The sequence below is a fragment of the Oncorhynchus mykiss genome, chromosome 24 (assembly GCF_057628025.1).
Source record: "Oncorhynchus mykiss isolate SJ-2025 chromosome 24, ASM5762802v1, whole genome shotgun sequence".
NCBI classification, from domain to species: domain Eukaryota; kingdom Metazoa; phylum Chordata; class Actinopteri; order Salmoniformes; family Salmonidae; genus Oncorhynchus; species Oncorhynchus mykiss.
The window spans coordinates 8864337-8874641 of record NC_143045.1 but is presented as its reverse complement, the minus strand read 5'-3'; the positions used below and the strand labels follow the sequence as shown (position 1 = coordinate 8874641).

Here is a 10305-nt window from a genome sequence, read left to right as displayed (position 1 = left end):
TGCCAATATCATTTGGATAGGTTTAGGTTAGGTGTGCCATCTAGTGTGACCACAGTTCACGAACCGTGGGCTCGTAGAATGAATTGAACAGTAAGAGGGGGTGGAAGTTACATATGTTTCAATAGGTTACCTGCCACGAGTTTACCTCGAGATTGCAAATTAGCCCATGCCATGAAATACCGTAAACCTTGTTTGAAATGTGTTTCCATCGTTGTCGTTCAGTGGGAATCAGAAAATGTGTCTAGGCTTTGCTACAATTCCATATAATGATGTCATTGCATTTAGCGACCACATCATGAACTTGCAAAATTGTATCATTCTTGAAATCATCTTCTCTAGCCTAATCCATTTCATTACCATTTCCTTGCTATTTGTTACATTTTCGCAAGCTATAGCTGTGCGTGTGTAAAGCTGCTAGTAATACTATTTCGTGTTGTGTCCAATACTGTACCTCCCCACCACCTAAACGAAGAGGAGGAAACCGTGGGAGACAATGCAGATATAATGTGGGCGAATTGATGCACATGCACAGTGATGGAAATAATACCAGTCTTGACTCGGCTGTCAGAAGAGGATGTGTGACTATGCCATGTTTACTATTTCTATGATATGTCCATACCTACAGAACGAAATTGCATAGGTGTTCATGTATTCTTTCTGGGATGTACTGTCGGAACATTTTAGCCTGTCCGTCCATTTATTTGAACCCATAAATATCTAGAACACGGTGCATGCATACAATGGAAATAGGTACTACAGGACAGACTGATGGACACAAGGCATGACAGACAGACACCTGAAAATACTCTCTTAAATGAACAGCCAGTGCACCTCTGCAGGAATATGAAATATCTAACACAGGATTCCTGCAGTTTCCCAGGCACACAGACAATTCAGTAGGATGAATACGACTGAACGAAAAACCTCAAAACCTGCACACTATGCAGAGATTTAATTTCATTTTCTCATGAGGATCTGCATAATTTCAGTGCCTTATTATTTCAAGCAAGATTAATCCCATGTGTTTACAATACAAAGCATATAATGCAATGCATTTAATATTGATAAGAAATGGTAAGCAATTGCGAGAGTGCAGGTTTTAAATGACAGTAGACTGAAATGCCAGTTCCCTGTTCTGCTGCCTATTATGCACCAGGTTGATGTGCAGTACAGGCTTGGCTTCCCTACTGTAACACTGTCACATCTACATAAGGGCTGTGGTTGTTTTTCCACTCTGAATGTGAGCACAAAAAAAACAGTTTAAAGGGGAATATGTCCTTCATATGTCCAGTCACTGTGATTGAAACCTTATTTACGTTTAGTTTTTTTTTTTAGGACGTTTATAAGACTAGTTTACTCTCACTCGCATCTGCGAACCTGACTCGAATGTCATACCCTCTCAGTCATATTTATATACTAATCCAAATTCAATTCCATTCGAATAACTTTATTTGACCGTACACACTGTTAAAACGCATGGTAAACGCTCAGGCCTAGCACCTCTTGGCTCGGATGCAATGCTGTGCAGCGCACTGTGATGCTGGTGATGATTCAAGTCTGAGCCCCATTGATTATAACTATATAACGCACCCCCAGTTGGTGTCATTTACAGGGCGCTGACAGATAAATCTTGGCCTCTCTTGGCAATGCATGCAGGCTTATAGAAGTGTGTTTATGGCTCCATCAGGGGAAGAGTTACACTGGCTGGCCAACTGTCTGTCTGGAACTCCCAGACTGACTGGCTGGATGTATGGACGGTCAAGTGTGCACATGAGTGGATTGGATATGGCTGGCGGTGGTTGCATATGTGTCAAGGATCAATGGTATCTAAAGGAGTGCCGGACACAAGAAATGCACAGGGTGTAGGGTGTAGGGAGCGAGTGCACACAGGGTAAGCAAGGCCTGCGCCTCACTGATGAAAGAACAGAGAAGTGCTGCGCCAGCAGCGAGAGAAAATGTTATTGGTATTGGTATCTGGGAAGGAGAAGAAGAAGCACATAAAAGAGCAAAAGTTTTTTTTTGAAGATAAATTGAGCGGGGAGGAGAGTGAAGAGGGAAAGCTCAATGCAGCTTCTTTAAGCAGTGTCATCAAACAAAGCAGAGGGATTCTTGGAATAGAGAGACCTGACAACAAGGTAGATACAAAGAGGAATAGCCAGAGGCTGTAAAGTAACATCAGGATGCAAGTGGGATAGTGAAGGGAAGAAACGAGGGAGGAGTGGAAGGAAGGGAGGGATGAATAACAGCAGTGTGCAGCAACATATCCTGATCCAAGCACTTAAAATGCAACCCAGATATGTTTGAAATGGAACAGGATCCTTTTCTAAAAAAATAACTGCCCTAACCTTCTACCAAAGAGGCGAAGAGGAGCCACCCTCACTCTAATGTGTACGATGCTCACAGTCTCAGCTGGGCGCTCATGTCAACTCAGCAGTCTTGAAGTCTGATGATATCATACTGGGTGGACACAGGCCTCACAAATTACATTGTCCTCCTTCCTAGTTTGTCTCTGCTGTACCATCTGTCTATCCCTGCCTGTAATCTACAGTAAATTACCCTGACAACATCCATCCTCCCCTCCGTCAGTTTCTCCCTCCCGCACCCAACGTATCTTAGTTTCCCCCTGACTCCCCTCTATGGTGCTCCATACCTCCATCTCCTCTCCTCTCCCCTCTACTTACCCCTACAGTGCAGTGAAACTCTACGCTAATTGCAGCAGTGCAGTGTCACTAGGGATAGGGGTGTGATTCGTCTACATTTAGTTCAATTGCGGAAAGCTTTTAACCGAGAGAGAGGACAGAAACAGACAGCAGTACTCCTTAAAGCTTGAAAAGATGTCCCTGCTAATATTGGGTTGCATTTGTGTGCCTGAAAAGGCATGGAGGAAATGAATGGTACTTTGTGGCCCATATCTGCCTTTGCAAACCATAACGTAGGGACAGACTTACTGTATATTTGCATGCGCATACACACACACATACACACACACACACACACACACACACACACCACACATGCACACGCTCACACGCGTGGACACACATACACCGGTTGTAAATAGCTATGCATAAAACTCTCTGAGGTTAGTACTGAATTCAACCTCCAATTCTCCATCAGTTCACAGACATTGTTTGTGATATCCTAACCTATATCAACGATCAGACATGGAAAGAGTTGTTCCACAATAGTCATGTTATTGTTTCCTGGAACAAACCGCACCAAAGCAATTCCAGTTTCCGTTCCGACATTTTGTACTGGTGTTTGCTTAACCACGGTATCTTGTTGTCATTTGATTATGCAAATCCAGGGTATTTTCAGCTTCTATTCCATGCAGGAGATCAAATGTGAGGTTACTACCTTAGAGATAGGAGTAGGTTCCTCCTCACTTTGCATTGTGGGGGACTTTCCTCTATCCAGTGTTTCTCTATTCACAACTTCCTCCTCCCTTCACACAGAATACCATCTGTTGTCTCCTATCACTGAGCAAAGTATTACATGTTATTATATTAGTCTTGTGGTAGTCTGACAAGTGACAACAATGGTTAAAAGGCATGTTGCCAATATAATGCGTCTTAAAAGTTTTGGTGATTTAACAGTAAAACCTGTAGCATAATGAAGTTTTGACTTTGGTTTAAAACACTAACACAAGATTAGCTGATTGTGAGGTTTAGTGGTGATTCAGATTAAACACTAAAGGCTGTAGCCTAATGGTTTGCCATTGGTTTGAATATTATCCCAAATATCAATGTATAGGTGATCATTTTCACCCTCACCCGCAAGTATGAGAGAGCTTAGAGTCTCTTAGAGTCTCTTCAGTTGTATCAGAGACTAGTGCTGTCACATCTGTCATCGAGGAGGAGGGAGAGAATCACATATCTCTCCCCACCCTGCCTGTGACAGGTTCACTGACCATGGCAGAGTTATTTCACCCAGCTCCATCCTCCTCCATCCTCCCTCAGTCCCTCTGCTGCTCTCACCTCTGCCCAGCCGTCCCTCTCGCTCAAATTTACTGGGCTCAGACTGTCAGGCTCCAACTACTAACTCCCACTCTGGCCTCATTTTCTTTCTATGACCTGCATTTGGTGATAGAGGGATGGTAATGATCTAAGTTATTTCGAGATATCTATAAGCCGATCACACACATGCATCTGATGGTGTGGTCTCATTTGCATACGCCCCACTTACACCATACACTCGCACAGAGAAGGACTACATAAAGAGACATTATCCCAAGCGCTGTCATGTAGTCATATACAACGTTTGGCTATAACTAGGCTATAACTCTCCAACACATATTGAAAATGGATCAATCACAGTTGTGCATAGTAACTACCGAATTTAAAAAAGGGTAACAATGAAAATAAGGGGTACAGGTTGATTCTTTTAACTCCTCCCAATGAGCACACACATGATTCTCGTGCATGCCCTCTCCGCCCACCACAAACATATTTTGGTCTCACAATAAATGATTGATGTTGGTTTAAGTAGCTGCCAGAGAACATTAGGCAAAGCAGAGAGAGTGCAGGAGTAGACAGAGATGTCTATCAATTATGCAGTTTCCACGGAGAGGGAGAGAAGGGAGGACCAAGGGAGGGATGGAAGGAAGGGTGGAGGAGGAGAGGGAGAGAAGGGAGGACCAAGGGGGATGGAAGGAAGGGTGGAGGAGGAGAGGGAGAGAAGGGAGGACCAAGGGAGGGATGGAAGGAAGGGTGCAGGAGGAGAGGGAGATAGCGGAGGACCAAGGGGGGATGGAAGAATGAAGGGTGGATTGAGCCACAGTTGGACCCAATGAGGAAGAGAAAGAGAGTGAGCAGGAACTACGGAACTACGAGGATGATTAGGATGAGCAGAGAGAATGGGGAGACCCAGTATGACATAATATCCTTACTGTAACCACCTGGGCCAGTCGATTCTGTAAGTGCCTCAGAGTAGGAGTGCTGATCTGGGATAAGGTCCCCCCAATCTTATTCATTATGATCTAAAAGGCAAAACTGATCCTACATTAAATCAGCATCTATACTGAGACTCCAGCTAATGTCTGGCCTGTGTGTGTGGGTCTGTACGTGTTTTTGTGCTAGATAGTATGGCTCTATTTGTGGGCTGTTTGTTGGTCAGAAACCACATTGTTCACATGCGAATGAGTAAGTGTGCCACTGTGTTTCGGGGTTAATGTGTGCATTAGTGTGAAGACGTGAGGATGAGGAGGAGTGGACTAAGAGGTGCCGTGTGTCTTTGTACCACAGCAGAAAAGTGTTACATTTGAGTGTATCGGTTTAGCGTGTCAGTTCTATACCGTAACTGACCAATAATGTTATCAGTGTTTTTGTCAAGAGTGGTTTCCTTATTTAATATGTACATTTTTTTTCTTTTATCTATTTTTACTGAACAGATAGAGAGAGAGAGAGGACTTGTGTCTGTGCGTGATTGCATGTTTGTTTGTGTGAGAAAGTGACTGCTGTCGTGTTTCTATTTGAGTGTTTCCATTTGCTCTTATACTTAATTAGCTTCATACAACGGGTGGGTCTAATCCTGAATTGGTTAAAACCGCATTCCAGCCGGTGTCTATGCCACAAGTTACCACCGACTAAATCTATGACGTTAACATGCCTATTTACTCTGTTCCATCTGACTGCGCAGTCCACTGTCTCATCAGCCCAGCCAGGCAATTTACAAACTTGATCTCCGCACAAAAAAAGCATCTAGACATTATCTCACATTTCTTTTTAGACTAACATTTCCTTTTCAACCGTGTAGTTTGTATAAACCTGGCAGTCTGTCTGTCTCAGACATTTAGTCAGTACTACAGTAAGAGTAGATTGTCCACCATCTACAGTATGTGTTATCCTGGCAAAAAAAAAGAGAAACAGGCAACATAACATTTAGATTCAGAATAATAAATATTTGAATAATTTATCTGAGCAAACCAAAAACCATTTCCCCACATTTTGTAACGTTATAGCATTATTTTAAAATGGATTAAACTGTTTTTCCCCTCATCAATCTACACATAATGCACATAAAACAACACGAGGCTGCCGCCACAATGCTTCGTCGTAGGGACGAGTGCCAGGTTTCCTTGGTTCAGTCTTGGTTTCATCAGACCAGAGAATCTTGTTTCTCATGGTCTGAGAGTCCTTTTGGTGGCTTTTGGCAAAATTCAACGGGCCTGTCATGTGCCTTTTACTGAGGAGTGGCTTCCGCCTAGACACTCTACCAAAAAGGCATGCTTGGTGGAGTGCTGCAGAGATTGGTGTCGTTCTGTAAGGTTCTCCCTTCTCCACAGAAGAACTCTAGAGCTCTGTCAGAGTGACCATCAGGTTCTTGGTCATCTCCCTGACCAAGGCCCTTCTTCCCCGATTGCTCAGTTTGGTTCCACACTTCTTCCATTTAAGAACGATGGAGGCCACTGTGTTCTTGGGGACCTTCGATACAATCCTGTCTCGGAGCTCTACGAAAAATGTCCTTCAACCTCATGGCTTGGTTATAGCTCTGAAATTCACTGTCATCTGTGGGACCTTATATAGACAGGTGTGTGCCTTTCCAAATCATGTCCAATCAATGTAAATTACCACAGGTGGACTCCAATCAAGTTGTAGAAAAATCTCAATGTTCAATGGAAACAGGATGCACCTGAGCTCAATTTCGAGTCTCATAGCAAGCGTCTGTTTTAATTTGTAATAGATTTGCAAAAATTCGAAAACCCTGTTTTTGTTTTGTCAAAATGGGGTAGTGTGTGTAGATTGATGAGGAAAAAAAGTTATTTAATCAATTTTAGAATAAGGCTGAAACGTAACAAAATGTGGAAAAAGGGAAGGGGTCTGAATACTTTCCAAATGCACTGTATATACAAAGAAATATCAATAGAAAACAGGTAAAACTAAATTAAGTGCAGCTAGTTGCAGTCTTTTCAGCTTCAGTTTGAAGTGATTGAGTTAGCTGTGTTGTTGGCTAGTTCCTCTGAACAACAGAGAGCACATTTCCTATGCTAGGTGAAATCGGATCATTTGCTCATTATTATGGATGTACCCAAATAAATGTCACTAGAAAACATCTTAAACAAACGCAAATGGAGCTACTTTGCTGTTATTCTGGCTGCACTGTTTGACGTGACTGTAAGTTAGCCGTAGTCGGCTAGCTAGCAAGCAAGGGATAAGAATGTTGCCAGCCAGTATGGCAATAAGACATTTAGAACAAACGATTTGTTCTGTCCATAGATACAGAACAAAAATAATTAGCAACTGGGTCGTGTCTCTGGCAACCGATAGAACGAACGACCAGCCGTCAATATACTACCACAATCCTTTGCTGCTCTGCTCTTGCTGTTTATGTACTTTTCACCGTTATCTGCCAGTTTCACTCTCTTTCTTATCCTTTTTTATCTATCTATCTATCTATCTATCTATCTATCTATCTATCTATCTATCTATCTATCTATCTCTCTCTATATTCTCTCTCTCTCTCTCTCTCTCTCTCTCTCTCTCTAGCTCTCTCTCTCGCTCTCTCTCTCTTTCCTCAGAGTAATCCCCAGGGCCACTTGGAGGGCCCTACAAAGCCACACTGACATCAATCGCTCACTACCCCTTATTCAGTACACCCACAGCCTACGCCATCACCATCCTCTCTATCTCACAGTGCAGCCGCCGCCACTCAACCAGTCAGCTCCAACGCATAGCACACCTTCCTCCTTCTCCCTCTCTCCCGCCTCTTCTTCTCTTGGTTGCTATAGCGATACACCTCTATTCTCTCCCTCTATTCCCTCCACACCTCGTCCTTCACCTCTGACAGTGCCTGTGTGGATTCCTCCTCCTGTTTTTCTGCCGTTCCATTCCTCCTCTCCTCTCCGGCGTCCCCCTACCCCCTCTTTGGGATTAGGAGCCCTGGTTGTTGCTTACGATCAAGCGGTGGCATCACTAGCACTAACGCTGGGCTTGCTAATTACAGAACAGGGCGTGGCCCCCAGGGAGGCCCCTGGAAGGAGAGGGAGAGCAGCGGGGGAGATGAGGAGGCTCCACGTGGGAGGAGGGAGGCTGCTCCTGGTGAAAAACAACCCAGCCTCATCCCTCTGATGTACTGTACAACACACTCCACAATAACACACTGCAAAGTACACTCAGCACACCAACACCAACCGTCGGGGCTGCACTGACCTGCACTGGGGCACACGTGAACCAAAACGCAAGCCCTCACACAACACAACTCAACAGTGTGTGTACTTTGTGATTTGAAACATTTCCAATGCAAATATGAATAGACACAAAGCTCGGATGGAAGTGTACCATAAAGCTATTGCCCTTATTCCCTGTTACAACTACTCCTCCCCTCACAACAGCACGCTCCATCCATCCATTTCCATGCGTTGTCATTTCTTCAATACATTTTCCACATCCACCAGTAAGGCAGATTCAGATTCCTCAGAGCGTCTCCTTGTGTGCATCCCAAATGGCACCCTATTCCTTTTATATATACTTTTAACCAGGGCTCCCACAGAGCTCTGGTCAAAAGTAGAGCACTAAAGAGGGAATAATGTGCCATTTGGGACACACCCCAGTCGCCTTCTATCAGCCTCCCTCATTAGGATGTCAGCGTGTGGTTGGTTTATTCTTGACCTTGGAACCTGCCAGGTGCTCTAATGAACTTTGTTTAATCACAAGCCAGAGACCATATTTCTAAACATAGAGACTTGCTGATTTAGACCAACTAGACTGCAGAGCAGAGAGCCTACATCAAACACACTGCAGTAGTCTACTAGACTGATATAGCTACTGTATCAAAACTGAGGCAGGAAGAGGCTGAGACAGACAGAGAGAGATGGTGTTCCAAAAAAGGTTAAGTTGCCAGGACCACAAATACAAATTCCATCTAGACACTGTTGCTCTTGAGCACACCAAAAACGATACATACCTCGGCCAAAACATCAGTGCCAAAGGTAACTTCCACAAAGCTGTGAACAATCTGAGAGACAAGGCAAGAAGGGCCTTCTATGCCATCAAAAGGAACATAACATTCAACATACCAATTAGGATCTTGCTAAAAAATATTTGAATCAGTTATAGAAACCATTGCCCTTTATGGTTGTGAGGTCTGGGGTCCGCTCACCAAGCAAGAATTCACAAAAAGGGACAAACACCAAATTAAGACTTTGCATGCAGAATTCTGCAAAAATATCCTCAGTGTACAACATGCAACACCAAATAATGCATGCAGAGCAGAATTAAGGCCCATACCCGCTAATTATCAAAATCCAGAAAAGAGCCGTTAAATTCTACAGCCACCTAAAAGGAAGCAATTCCCAAACCTTCCATAACAAAGCCATCACCTACAGAGAGATGAACCTGGAGAAGAGTCCCCTAAGCAAGCTGGTCCTAGGGCTCTGTTCACAAACACAAACAGATCCCACAGAGCCCCAGGACAGCAACACAATTAGACCCAACCAAATCATAAGAAAACAAAAAGATATTTACTTGACCGACACATTGGAAAGAATTAACAAAAACATTTTGCAAACTATATGCTATTTGGCCCTAAACAGAGAGTACACAGTGTCAGAATACCTGACCCAAACTTAAGGAAAGCTTTGACTATGTACAGTGAACCTAGCCTTATTATTGAGAAAAGCTGAAATAGGCAGGCCTGGCTCTCATGAGAAGACAGGCTATGTGTACAATGCCCACAAAATGAGATGGAAACTGAGCTGCCCTTCCTAACCTCCTGCCAAATGTATGACCATATTAGAGACAAATATTTCCCTCCGATTACACAGATCCACAAAGAATTCTAAAACAAACCCAATTTTGATAAACTCCCATATCTATTGGGTGAAATACCACAGTGTGCCATCACAGCAGCAAGATTTGTGACCTGTTGCCACAAGAAAAGGGCAACTAGTGAAGAACAAACACCAAGTGTAAATATAACCCATGTTTATTTCTTTCCCCTTTTGTACTTTAACTATTTGCACATAATATGACATGTGAAATGTCTTTATTCTTTTGGAACTTTTGTGAGTGTAATATTTACTGTTAATTTGTATTGTTTATTTAACTTTTGTTTATTATCTACTTCACTATGGCAATGTTAACATATGTTTCCCATGCCAATATCGCCCTTGAATTGAAATTGAGACAGTGAGAGAGAGAGATTAACTCTAGAGAATGACAGAGACGTTACATCTAGACACTTACTGCGTAACTCACTATATAAAGCCGACCCGTCTAGAACACTGGCGCTCCGTTCATGTGAGGATGTGATAGCTCAATTATCACCTGTCTCTTCTCCTTCCATCACTCTCTCCTCCACACTTCCTCC

At 43.3% G+C, this 10305-nt stretch overlaps 1 protein-coding gene across 1 annotated transcript in view; it reads left to right on the top strand.

Moving 5' to 3' along the window:
- Positions 1-10305, top strand: part of LOC110503311 (ankyrin repeat domain-containing protein 13B) — a 36755-nt gene that overhangs the window by 1311 nt on the left and 25139 nt on the right. The gene's annotated exons all lie outside the window — the stretch shown is intronic.